The sequence below is a fragment of the Rattus norvegicus genome, chromosome 8, assembly GCF_036323735.1.
Source record: "Rattus norvegicus strain BN/NHsdMcwi chromosome 8, GRCr8, whole genome shotgun sequence".
In the NCBI taxonomy this organism is placed as follows: domain Eukaryota; kingdom Metazoa; phylum Chordata; class Mammalia; order Rodentia; family Muridae; genus Rattus; species Rattus norvegicus.
Window position 1 is genome coordinate 18832262 of NC_086026.1, and position 13709 is coordinate 18845970.

The window sequence follows — 13709 nt, forward strand, 5'->3', positions numbered from 1 at the left end:
CAGGAGTTGGGACTCAGCCAGCAGAAGCCAGAGGCTGACACAGCCCTGTGTCACCAGGGTTTCTAAGAGGTGGTCCAGTTGTCTCTACTAGGACATAGCTCTGCCCCGCCCCTAGTTGTCCCTCTCCCCATACACCATCCAAAACAGAAATTGCAGTCACAATCCCAGGGGCCCATGTTTCAAACCCCTTCTTGAGCACTGACTTCATTGAAGATCATGTCCCTGTCTTCAAGGAGCCCACAGACTCATAGCCTGGAAGCTATTAGCAAACCTTCTTTTTATTGCTAATATCATGCAGGAAAGAGTGGGGGAAGGGAGAGCAAACTTCTCCATGTCAAGAACTTACAACCTAAAAAATGAAAGGCCATGGAGAGATGGCTGTAGGCTAATATAGTACAGGAAGGTGTTAGATAGATAGAACTGCCTTCAGCACAGGTAAGAATGGAAAAAGTTAGCTCAAAACTGAACAGCAGAACACTCCAGGCTACTCTGACATAGTCCTTGCAGGTGGAAGAAAGCATTTGCAGAACACGTACTGATTTTTATCTTTACAAGTAGAATGTGCTTGTAAGTAATTTAGGGGCATCCCCTTGCTTTTAGAACTGCTGTCATTTATATACTGTGAAGTTCACCTTTTGAGAATATCATTTCCCAAGTATTGGCACCTATACAAATATGCAACTACAGGCACAGTCTAGGCAGAGAGCACTCTCAACACCAAGAACATCGCCATGCTGCTACACAATCATGTGGCCTCGGCCACTGGCCAGGCTTCTAACTCCTACAGTATTGGGTAGAATTCTGCACAACAGGAATGAGAGTGTGTAGCCTGCTTCTGTGATTACACAGACTCCGTGGAGTTCACGCCTGTGTTTTTACATACCAGTGGCTCGGTGTTTTTTAGTATGGAGATATTCTACTGTATGACTGTGGTATAGCTTTGGTCCATTCACCAGCCTAAGGATGTGCATGTTGTTTGCCAATTTGAGCGCTGTGAGAGCACAGATTTTTGTTTTACATAGGTAGGTAATGAAATACATGAGGGCGGGATGGTGGATCATACGGTAACTTGATAAGAAAGTTTCAGACTTCCAATGTTGCACCATCTCATTTTCCTACCTACTTGTTTGAGTAGCCCAGTTAGTCCTTATTCTTGTAGGATTTGGGGACAGGGTCTCACTGTGAGACCTAGGATGAGACCCTCCTGCCACACACTCCAAGTCCCTGTATTATAAGTGAACATCACTACTCCCAACCTCAGACATTCTTAATCTGAGGAAATGAAACGCACAGGAGGACTAAGGTACACAGAGAGCACTTCTGCACCTGAGGATTCTAATGTGCAAAGATCTATGCCATTTAGGACAGAAACTAAGCAGCTGCCGTCTGTGTTCAAAGCAGTCATTTTATTTAGTGAACATTTTTATAATTTTTCCTGAGTGATATATTCTATGAAAAAAAAACACTAAGAACCATTTTGGTTATCAAAACCGTTAAGGAGCGAATACTCTTCCCTTTCAGACACCCACCCTGACGCACTGATGCCTTTACATGTTTCACGGTGAAGATACTGGTATTACATTTTCTTTTCTTTTACACAGCTTTGAAAACACTAATTAGAAGTTTCAACGAAAGTAGAACATGCACACACACACACACAACACACACACACACAACACACACAACACACAACACACACACAACACACACACACACCACACACACACCACACACACACACCACACACACACCACACACCACACACACACACACCACACACCACACACACACACACCACACACACCACACACACACACCACACACACACCACACACACACAACACACACAACACACACACAACACACACACACAACACACGCACACACCACACGCACACACACCACACACACACACCACACACCCCCCACACACACACAACACACACCACACACACACAACACATGTACACACACCACACACACACACACCACACACCACACACACACACCACACACCACACACACACACAACACACACACACAGACACACACACCACACACACACACCACACACACCACATACACCACACACACCACACACACAACACATGTACACACCACACACACACACACACCACACACCACACACCACACACACACACAACACACACACAGACACACACATACACACACACCACACACACCACATACACCACACACCACACACACACCACACACACACCACACACACACCACACACACACCACACACACACCACACACACACACATACACACACACACACACACACACCAGTGTGAACAGGGACACTAACAAGTTTCATAGATTGAACGTTTCACAAGGTCATATCTTAAGAGAGAGAAAGGGAACATTATGAAATAGAATGTGGAGGACAAGGTAGATGAATGGTAATAGCTCCGGTTTTTAAAAGACTGACTCTTTGCTTTTGGCATAGATTATCTTGCTAAGTACTTCAGATAACCCTAAGCCATGTCAACATTGTCTCCCTGCCACAGAGAGTGTCAGATCCAGAACGAAACCCATTCTTCATCTCTGATGACCTCTGTTTCCCCAACTTGCAGTATCGTGGGGTTCAGAAAGGGGGAGAACAGACTGTATGGTAACCCTCTACTGTTGACCCTTATAGGACATAAGTCAAAGTCAGGATCATTCTAGGAGATCTATGGTGCTTCTGACACCATCACCAAGGGCTCCAGGTGCCCTTGGGTCCTGCTTTTATTGTACACCGGGCTCAGTGAGGTGCATGGATGCTCATCAGAGCAGCCTGTGTTGACATCCTCTTCTTCCCTCATGGATTTGCCCTTCCCTTAGTTGCATGTGACAATTGTCCTGATATTTATGACTGTATATCTGGAGTGTAGGTTCTTTGCCATTATGGTGACCTACTCATTTTTTTCTCAAAACTGATTCACATTTATAAATCACAGTGATTCCTACTGTAAATGCTGGCAAAAAGCATCCCCTTCTTACTTTACCTTTTTAGGAAATATGAGCTATTTCTGACCTTATTTATTCTTTATGAATCTTAGAGTGTTTACTAATATTAATTGCAGAGCTCTAGAAAACACAGACATAACAATTTGTTGTCCTATCACCATATCAGCACACACTGCCTCCTTTCTGTTGTAGGTGGAGTTATCTAGTTGTGACTCTTTGACTTCTTTCGTCTTCCTTCTCTTACATGGGGAGGTGGGGTGTCTTGAACTGTCTACGTAGCTGAGGCTGGCCTTGAACTCACTACATAGTCCAGAATGATCTTTAATGCATCATAGAGCCCAGGATGGCCTTGGACTCACTACAAAGTCCAAGATGGCCTTGAGCTCACGACCTAGCCCTGTCCACCCTTAAGCTCACAGTGACTTCCCTTCTGCCAGGTTAATAGAGCTCTTATCTACAAGCTTGTCTTCTACCCTGAAATCTTCCCTTCCCACAGCTGCATCACGAGTCTCTAAGCTTCCACTGAAAACAGAAGGCAGGAGCCTTAAGCCAGTGAATGAGTGCCAGCAGGAGTTTGCCATCCACTGTGAGTCTAGGACCAGGAATAAGAGCGATGCCTCCTAACACAGTCCATTTCTGAGAGCTATTCTCTCATCCCATCCTTAACCTGTGTCTTCTAGCTGGAAAACTATACCGTCTAAGTAATCCTCTACAGTATGCTCACAGGAAAGAACAGTTTTGTCTTAGTTATGGCCCATTTTAGAAACTAAAAAAAGAAAAAAAAAAAAGGTCTCCCATGTAGACAGAGTCCGCAGAATGTAACGTTAGAAATCTGGCTATTGTCCTTAGACCAGCAGAATTTTTATGGTATAAAAGCAACCGCTTAGATCACAGTCCATCCTGACCAGGGGAAAGGTGCTGCACAGACAAGACGAAAACCAGTTAAAAGGTAATTTCCTGAAACGGTCTCATGTGGAACAACTTGAAAATCCACAGTCCTTCAACAGAGAGATCTTTTTCATTACTTGATCTTTAAAAAAAAAATATCTTCACTCTTCACTTGCCTAGCAAATGTTACAGATTCCAGAAACAGACAAGAGTCTTTAGACTGGGATGAAAAATTGATCCACTTAAAGATGTAAAATTCAATTTTAAAAAATGCTTAGAATACAATAAGTGGAGTTTGGACAGACCATGGCCTTGGCTTTGAGGATTTCTCTTCTGTTGTGTTCAGAGTCCATCAGTCTAGTAGATACTGCCCTCCATGTGATGAATAGGAGATGGTCCAGGTATTAGCAGTCTATGGAAATGCAATGCTGATGTGAGTGAGCCTGGGAGGCACTGCTCCCACAGTGACTAAGGCCGTTTTCCCAATGTCACGGTACAGTCTCCCTCTTCCACGTATGTTTTCTCTTCCTGTCTCCGATGTTCTAACCTGTCTCCTGTCTCCGCCGCTCTAACCTGTCTCCTCTCTCCACCGCTCTAACCTGTCTCCTCTCTCCACCGCTCTAACCTGTCTCCTGTCTCCACTCTAATTCTATGGCCTAGATTTTAAAAAATCCAAGTACTAAAATTTTCTCTTTTAGAAGAAAAAATATCGTGTGTTAACTATGTACTCATTCATTCATTCTATAAAGATTTGAGTGTGCATTATATTCTGAATACTTTGGTGACCACCGAGGATGTGGGAGTCAAAAAAACTAGCCAATGGAGTTTAGTGGTTAAAGGGGACAAAATACAATGAAATATGGGGGGCAAAGTTTTGAGGAATGTCATCGTGGGAAGAAGCTGGGGACACTGATGCAGGACTCATCCTAACTGAGGGACTGGGAAGGCCACCAGAGAAGGGGGCATTTGAGCTACAATTTGAAGGATAAAGGCAGGTACGGTGAACTGCACTCTGCAGAGTTCCTCCAGGTCAGCGCAATGTCTCTGAAGTCCCCTTCTGCTATCTTTCCTCTGCAGACTGCAAATCTCCTTTAAGCAGCTTGTCTCTTGTCTTTGCCTCAGTGGTTGGCACCTCTGATAGCTGGGCTTCCCACTCTTTACACTCTTTCCTGTGTCTTTTCTTCTCAACTCTGAATAACCAAGTGAATTGGCAGCTTAATTAATCTGTCAATTTCCTGAGAGAGGCGGGTCCACGTTAGAGGTGAGTCTGGCCTCCGTCTCAGTTAGCTCAGTTTAGGAAGCCGACTTCCCCTCTGTGCCTTCTCACCTTCCTCCCTGCTCAAGGCTTATCTGCCATGCATGGGCTGTGCCTGCAAGTGTGAGTGATAGAAGAAACAGCCTTGTGGCCAGTGGCTGCCTGTGCACTCCCCAGGGCCTCTTTTGGAAGCTTATACGGTCAGCTAGAATTCCTTGGTCGCCCATTTTAGAGGCTCTCTACCGTTTTGATAAAAGCGGTCAGACACACTGTTGGTGAGGGATAATATTGCCTGGGGTGGTTAAGGTGGGGAGATCTGTGCACTGCGGGGGATCCTGAATTGAATAAATCATATAGAAAGTGAACCTGAACGGATCATTCTAGAATCCCTCAGGAGTGTGCCCAAATCCTAGATGATTCTAGCTCTCCTCCTGTTGACAACTGAGATTATCCATCACAGCCCCACAGATCCTGCTCCACAGGTGGGAGGGCCCGTATAATCCATCCCCTGAAGGACGGTGGTTCAGGCTTTTCCATCTTGTCTTTGAGTGCTGGGGTGAGGGGGTGCACGGAAACAAATATAAAACCATTCTTCAGGTGCTTCTACACTACCCAAAGACAAAATGCACAAATAACGACCCCATCCAGAGGGAAAACTCTGTCATCTACTATCTGGGGCCGACCTGATCTGCCTCATTGGCTGCAGACCAAGAGGGCAGTACTGAAGGAAACCTGCCCCATGAATATGCGTGGAGCACCTCTCATCAGTGTCCTCATTAGCTGAGAGTCCTCCCAAGTGCATAAGTGCATTCTGCCCAGCCTCTGCAGGGTGCTCCAGCCTAGATTTTCCAGAACTCCCTACCTCAGTGAGTGAACTGCAGCTCTAACTGTATCCCTGCTCTCTGCACAATCTTGTGAGTCTTTATCTGTGATGTGATGGGTGCCTGGTTCTAGTTGACTACAAAGACACTATAATCATGAGTTAAGTTAATACTAACCAGCCTAGCCCTTCCCCGTGGTTTCAAACCTCCTTCTTACCACCATATGACCTCATTTAGCTAAGCCTTTCCCAAAGGCTGAAAGCTTCTTCTAACACTCCTCCCTCAGATTCCTGTGAGGCACTGCCATCCTCATTGTAGATAATATTAGATACCCAGTTTAATTTCACACCTGAGCAAATAGGCACAGAGAGGTTAATTGATCTATCTGAGGTCACACAGCTGCACTCCAAATGAGGTCCTTTGAGCTCTTCACTCTAGAGTTCTTCCCTCTATGGAGTTTCATGGGAACTTCAAAGAGTCAAGAGACAGTGAGGGGAAAGTAAATCCAACAACTGTCAATGCGCTGACAGGGCCCAGTGACTCTTGTCAAACAGGTCCCCCCATCCCCTGCCAGCCCTCCCCACTGAGGGAAAAGGCCTAATCCTTCTACAGCTCCTCTGCTCTCTGTATCTTAATCCCAGGATGCCATCTGTTATGGCTCGGGACATGGGTACACATGGCCCATTTAACTGTACTGAATCAGGATAGGATGGGGACGGCAGGAAACTAGGGCACATTCACTCGCTGTAACAGGCGTTCAGGGCTTCAGGCAGAGACATGACATGAAGACCACCGGGACAGACAGACAAGAGGAGTGGCAATTCAGTCAGCACAATAAAGTTTAACATTCAAGCTGACCTGAACCAAAGAGGAATAAAGTATAAGAGAAACTAGAGCTGTGACTGCTCTCCCAGACGTCCTATTTTGGTCACCTTTCTGGTTGATTTATATAGACAGACAGTCCTAGAAAGTGGTTATACCCATGGCATCATGGCAAAGCTCATCCACTCAGTTTTAGCCCCTGGTGTCTCAACTCCCTGAGTGTATTCTGCAGGGCAGCAGCACTTACATCCATGGGAGTTTGTCAGAAGCTCAGTGGTTTGAACCCCAGCAGCCCTGTTCACCAAAACCCATCAGATAAAACTCTGTCTTATAACAAGATCATAAAGTGCTTCCTGTGGTGCACCCTAAGATTGAGGCGCCAAGACCGATGGGCCCAAAGCAAGAGAAATTGGCTGTAAGATAGACGATTTTAATATGGAAAAGGAGGCCTTTATAAGTCTGAGTCATGTATTTCCAGCTGGGAAGACTGGAGGCATCAGACCAGAACCACACGGAAGAGTCCGGAGTTGGGGACAGGCGGGAGTTGCTGCAGAGAAAAAAGGTGCATGGAAGAGGACACCGTAGCATGTGCCTTTTACCCACATGTGCTTGGGGAAGAGCTTTCTAAGGTTAGCTAGCCTTTGCCAGACTTTGGTGGTGAAGTGAGATTCGAGGAGAGTCTTTCTTGACTGTGTTCATTTCTCCTTACTAATCTGCAAGTCAAACTGCCTCCTCCTCCAGAGGTTCACCGGCTTGTCCCTCCATCCCTGGCCATAAACAGATCTGTTCACTAACGAGTGCTCTGTGGCACAGAACTTTATAAAGAACCAGGTATGGTCTGTGTTCCTTTGTCACAACTGTGGAGAGAAATTTACATTCTAGCAATTCGACTTCTCTTTCTCCCATTTATTTGTGGGTGGCTTTTGTTGTTGTATTTGAGGGTAGGCAGGGGGTACACGTGGAAATTAAAAGATAATTCAGAAACTGGGTCTTTCCTTCCACCAGGCGGGATTCTGGAATCTAACTGACCTCATTAAGCCTCGGAGCAAGGGCTTCTGTCACCGAGCCATGTCACCAGCCCCAGACTGTTGTCTTAAACAACAGCTTGACTACTTAAGATGAACCAACATTACATTCTATAAGAAATATCATCTCCTAAACACGGCCCGTGCCTTCAGCTTCTAGTAGCTTATCAACCCAGGCATCTGCTTTCACTTACACGTTATCATTAGCATCTGGCTGCTGAAGTTGGTGTAACGGGTGACTGAAATTTATATCCAGGACTTAGCAAGTTGTCTTACCTTAGCCCAAAGAAAATCCAAGAGCTAGTTCTGAAGCAAGCGGATTCCCTCCAAAACCTTTTCCATGTGTGCCTCTAAGTAGTCAATAGAAAACTTTGTGGTTGCTGGAGTTCTACCCAGAGGACTCTCAATGAAGCCATTACCCGTTGTTGCTGGGTATTAGCAGAGAAATCTGTAGGTAGTATATTCAACTCGGTTTCTAAATGGAGGGTGGCAGCCAAGATTACATCAGCATGACTGTGGCTTCAAACATGCCCCAAAGAACTTGATGCCCCTAGCCAGCCGGAAGGAGTCTAACAACTTCACCCCCTTTCAAGCCCCTGACTTTGTCCAGGGATCTCTTCCCCTTCCTCTCTAGCCCCTTTCTCTCTTATCTAGTGTCAGGGGATTGAAAGGCTGGAAGAAAAGGGGTGAAGAAGGGTAGAAAGAGAAGAACTCACAAAGTAAAGAAAAGCCAGCTACTATGATTGGACACATAGCTCTGCTCTGAAGCATGAAGCACGAGACCCTGGGCTCAACCTCAGTGTCACAAAAGAAGATGAAAAAGAAAAAGAAAACACTGTTCTGCTGCTACCTGGAGATTCAGGATCTCCTCAGCTTTACTGATAAAGAAGCTAAGATTTGGAAAAGCAAAGCAATCCACCTAGGGCTACAGTGTTCCAGTATGGAAGGCAGGCTGCATGCCGACTGCATTTGCAGTCATTCAATCACACGGCTTCATATTTCTGCATTCCCTGATATGTTCCTGTCATGTAGGTCCTCTGCTTGACAACAGGGACTCTATTGTCTCCTGTCTTACAAGACAGCTCTCTGGGCTCTACCCCAGCACAGGGTTGCCCGTGTTGGCATCTCTGATGTGATGTTTGCTAAGTGAATGAAATAATATCTCAAGTGTCACTTCTCTCATCTGTGCAAAGGGAGCACTAATGGATCGCTCATAGACTTTATTGATCATGCAGTGTGATCATTTGCAAAGTGTCAGTAGCAACCAATCTGTAAATCTCCGACATGTGACAGCCATTATTAGCGCTTGTGGATAAACAGCTCAAGTGAACCAGTATTTGAAGGCAAGATCTGCTTACTTGTGATTTAGAATTTGCTTTGATGTTCTGTGCTAGCTGACCATAGTTCCAGAGTCTCCATCATGGTTGCTCTATATCTTTGTTTGAAGACTGATTTAAGCCACTGTTTGTAATTGTTCTCATTGTTATTTAAAACTACATCTGACAAGAGCTGTTTATGGCAGGAAAGGATTCTTTTGGCTCAGTGTTTGAGTGTAAGGTCCATCACAGCAGGCAAGGCATGACAGCCAGACTGTGAGCCACTGGGTACTTCACAGTCAGGGAGCACAGAGAGACGAATGAATGCTGGTCCCCAGCAACCTTTCTCCTTTCTATTTTCTCTAGAACTGCAATGCATGGGATGGCACTGCCCACATTATCCTGGGGACTTCCCTCCTCAGTTCAACTGTGTGGAGATACCCACACAGACATACCTACTGGTGTGTCAGCATGGTAATCCTAAGTCTACCTAAATTGACCCTGAAGATTAACCACCACACCCAGCCTTGGGCGCTAGTTGGAAAAGACTAGGAAGATCAGATCAATCAACCGTTGTTTTAAAGTATGGTCATAAGCCAATCTGCCTTAACTAGAGAGACATATTTCACCAGTTACAACATGAAACAGTAAACTGAATTGACTCAAAATACCCAGCTTGGATGGTTTTAAAATATCATCCATGACCATATTGAAACCTAACTGCATCCTTCTACAGTCCCCCACTGTTTTGTTTATTTGTTTGTCCCACAGCCCAAGCTCTCGGATATTAGTTTTAAAGGTAGATTTGGGAGGCTTGGATTGAGAGAAGTTTGCTTTCTGAGCAGGGTTTTTCATTAGACTCCTTCGCTTTTCCTGAGTCTGTGGCTACCTTGTGATCCCTCTTACCCAAGTTTCCAGTATTCACGTAGCCCTTCTGTTTGGTTTCTTTAATTTTTTTTTGTTAAATATTTTTAGCAATTTCAGATGTGAAACAATGGATTGGACTCCTATCCACGCGGCCCTCTTGTCCCAGACCTCCAGCGCCTCCTAAGACCACCTTTTCTCCCTTCTCTCCCTCTTCCTTCTTAACAAGTCACTGAGTTCAGCCAGGGCTATGCACATGTGCGTGAGCGCAGGGCTGTGCGCATGTGCGCAGGGCCGTTCAGTACAGTATGAGCAACTTAGGAGGGACCACACCCTTGAAGAGTGGGACTCTCCCTCCCCCAGCAGCCAGGACCTGCCCAAAGCTTCTCAGTTAGGGGTGGGTCTCATGAGTGCCTCCTCTGTTCACACTGGAGCTTGGCTTGATCTGGTACCAGTCTTGTCACATCACAGCTCTGTACTCAAGGGCCAAGTGCACGGCTGATACTTGCTGCTTAGTGTCGGGTTTCAGCTTTCACAGTGGGGATGGAGGTATTAAAAACTCCTTCCTTTTCTGTATATCTGTCAGTCCATTCCAGTTCATTTGGAAAGAGAACTGAATAGACCTAGAGAGTCCTCAGGGATCAACTCCTTTCATAGTCAAATGTCACTGCTCATTTTTGCTCTTGTCATTATTTTTATAGTCTTTGTCCCTCCTCCTTTAGAAAACTGTATCTTGTAACCCATCGTCCCGCCTCACCTGACTCCCAGCTCAGAGTTAAAAGTGAGGGCAAACAATTCTTTAAGTCCCCATAAGACCTAGCAAGACAGATCCACAGTGCCTAAGCCCAGGACCAGAAACTCAGAAAGAAAGGAGACCACAATGTCACTATAACATTGTATCACCTGAGGCCACTCACCGTGAGGCTTATTTACCCTACAACTTAGCCGCCTTATGAAAAAGAATATTTGAAAGAGGGTTCCTGAAAATTATTTCGTTGTTTTTAAGCATGATGTTTTTATCAGCCTCCCAGCTGTTTCCGTATAGAAATATCACTGAAGGCCGCCATATTCACCAACCACAGGTCTGAAGAGTATCAACTCATCGGTGGTAGGTTAAGAGATCAGACTTCCAAGGTTGTTTCTAGAAAACGGTGTTTAATCGATTTCTTCAGCCGTGCTTGAGCATAATCTAGTAAGCAGATGTGAAGTGAACAACTTATTGTGGGGCTCCCTGTATCCGTTCCGAGTCTGCCAGGCTCAGCACCAGAGCCAGGACACTGCACAGAGCAACTGCGATGCCCGCAGCATTGGAAATGAGGGTTGAGAGCAGGCTGCCCGGGATCCCTTCAGGCAGAGCTCAGAGACAGGAAACCTGCCAGCCTGCCTCCACTGGAGGCACACGTGCAGCAGGGAACAAGGAGCCACTTAATGATTAATCACTGTCAACCTTTGTTCTGGCTAAAGACTCGGTGGTTGCGCGAGATTTATAACGAGGGTCTGTTTGGAGTCTGTTGCTATGAGATTGCATTCGCTCCTCAGTGGTTGGAAGGCTCAGTGTGCTTTTGCCCAGTGGGGCAACTTGAAAGTGCACGCACAGTGCCTGCTAGAGGTGAGGAAGAGGCTTTGGGAAGATCCCCTCCCGGCATCCAGAGCCCGAGAAAGGACAGTAAGACCAACCCTAGGCTTGGCTTAGTTGACGTGAAATTTTTCACAAATTCTAGGAAACTGACAATAAGTGAAATAATAGATCAAGGTGATTTATAAAGGAACGGACAAAGACACACTCCTAAAGTGTACACAGAAGTACACAGACAGCGCATAAACACGCCCACACACGGCTTTTCAGAAAGCAAAATGTAAGCTGATGTCACCGTTCCTTTTAGCAATAAGAACTGAATCGTGAATTTCAAGCCAAATTCCTCCTTGCCAGGTTCCATAAAAGGCCGGAGTCTCTCTTGACATTTTCTTTAAAGTTAAGGGAAAAAATAATCTTACTGTTGATTAGTTGGCTTGTAGACTTTTACACTGGCATTTACAAACTTCGTTTCACTAACAAGATGCATTTTAAAGGAGGAAAGCAGTATTTTAAAATTCAAATAATTATTCTTCTGTGTTGATGTGGATTTACAAAGCTATGGCGTTTTTAATGGAATCTTTATAAGCATTATTGTATCGTTAATCTAAGATCTATGTGTTGGCGGAAGCATTGATATAGACTAGAGAGTGTGGGTGAGACTTTCAGATGAGTGATGTCTCTCCCTCTGTCTCTCTCTCTCCATCTCTCCCTCTCCCCTTCCTCCAACAAATAAACGTGGCTACCATTGTCTTGATGAGTCTGTAAAATGGAACTTACATTGTGTTTTCTAGCTGGATTGTAGCTGTTAGTGTCAAAGCTCTAAGTGTCATCCCTTCCCTTAACACAACTACAGTGAACTCAGAAAAGCTGAGTAAGAACTGGTTGGGCCTCAAAACCCATCCAAAATGCCTGTCTGGGGGACTCCCTGTCCCTGCCTGCTCTGCAGGTGGCCACCAGCTCTCCATTTAACATCTAAGGAGATTCTGTAATCACAGTGACTCAGAGCTGGGGACAGCAAATCCCGCAGTCCCAGTGTCTCCTCCAAACAAGAGAAATCCATTTTTCATTTAAGTATCTGAATAGAATCCATTTTCCTTGGGAAAGTACTCTTGATCTGTAAACCTTGCAGTGTTCATTATATTGAGGCTATGTTCAAATACAACCCATGAGTAAAGAAAAGGGGAGAAAGTTTTCTTTTCTGACCATAATTATCTGTTGCTCTTATAATATGACGACGTAATTAAGAAAAGCGCCATGATGGTGGGCGCCGTAACTGGTTGAGACCTTAGAGCTGTCGGAGGATAGATCAACCCTGATGCTACCCTGTGTCCCCGCTCTTCTTCGGGAAGCTCCATTAATCTTGGTAGGCCTGACGGATTCCCTAGCCTTGACCACAGGTATTTACATGAAGGAGCTTGACCATTTTGCGATGCTGGTCCCTGAGCGCATGTCCTTGAACACTATTTTGAAGCAGCTCAACTCTTTAGGAGAACTGGAAGACGAATCAAAATAAATCACTTTATACAGAGCACTGTGAGCTATTATTTGCATTTAAATAGAAACACCACAGCCTGCCCTTACTGTGACAAATGCGCGTTGGTGACTGACCACATTTCTGATTCCCCTAACTGTGTCTATCAAAGTCTGTGTTTCCCTCCCAGCCGCTGAACGCTTGCAGGCTTGTAAGTGTGTGTGTAATGGCTGTTTCTGGGAATATTGGATTTGACCGTTGAATAGATCCGCCACATACCAAGAGCCTCCTTCTGATCTTCATGAGTGACAAATACAGCACGATTGGTGGGGTCACCTAACTCACACCGTGCTTTCCCGTGCGAACAGTGACTGCCCCACCAGCTCTTATGAGCCATACAGGTTACAGTGTAAGGACAAGGCAAAGTGCTGACGGGAGCTGCATCCTAATCACCAAGGAGAGGACGGTAAGTCCAGCTGCCAGAGACACACTGGAGACAGAGAGCAGAGACCCTGGGTGGAAGCGTTCACCTGCACTGGGACGGGGAGGACACTCACTGCAGAAGGACAGCAGTCCCCGGGCTCGACCATTGTCATGCCCGGTGCTGTTTACTTACCTGTAACCAGCTGAATTACTTTCCCTAACACAGTAAGTTAAGAGCTCACCTTAACACCACGCCTAACAGTGTAGTTT

At 45.5% G+C, this 13709-nt stretch overlaps 1 protein-coding gene across 2 annotated transcripts in view; it reads left to right on the plus strand.

Moving 5' to 3' along the window:
- Positions 1-13709, plus strand: part of Maml2 (mastermind-like transcriptional coactivator 2) — a 317444-nt gene that overhangs the window by 279782 nt on the left and 23953 nt on the right. The window lies entirely within an intron of this gene.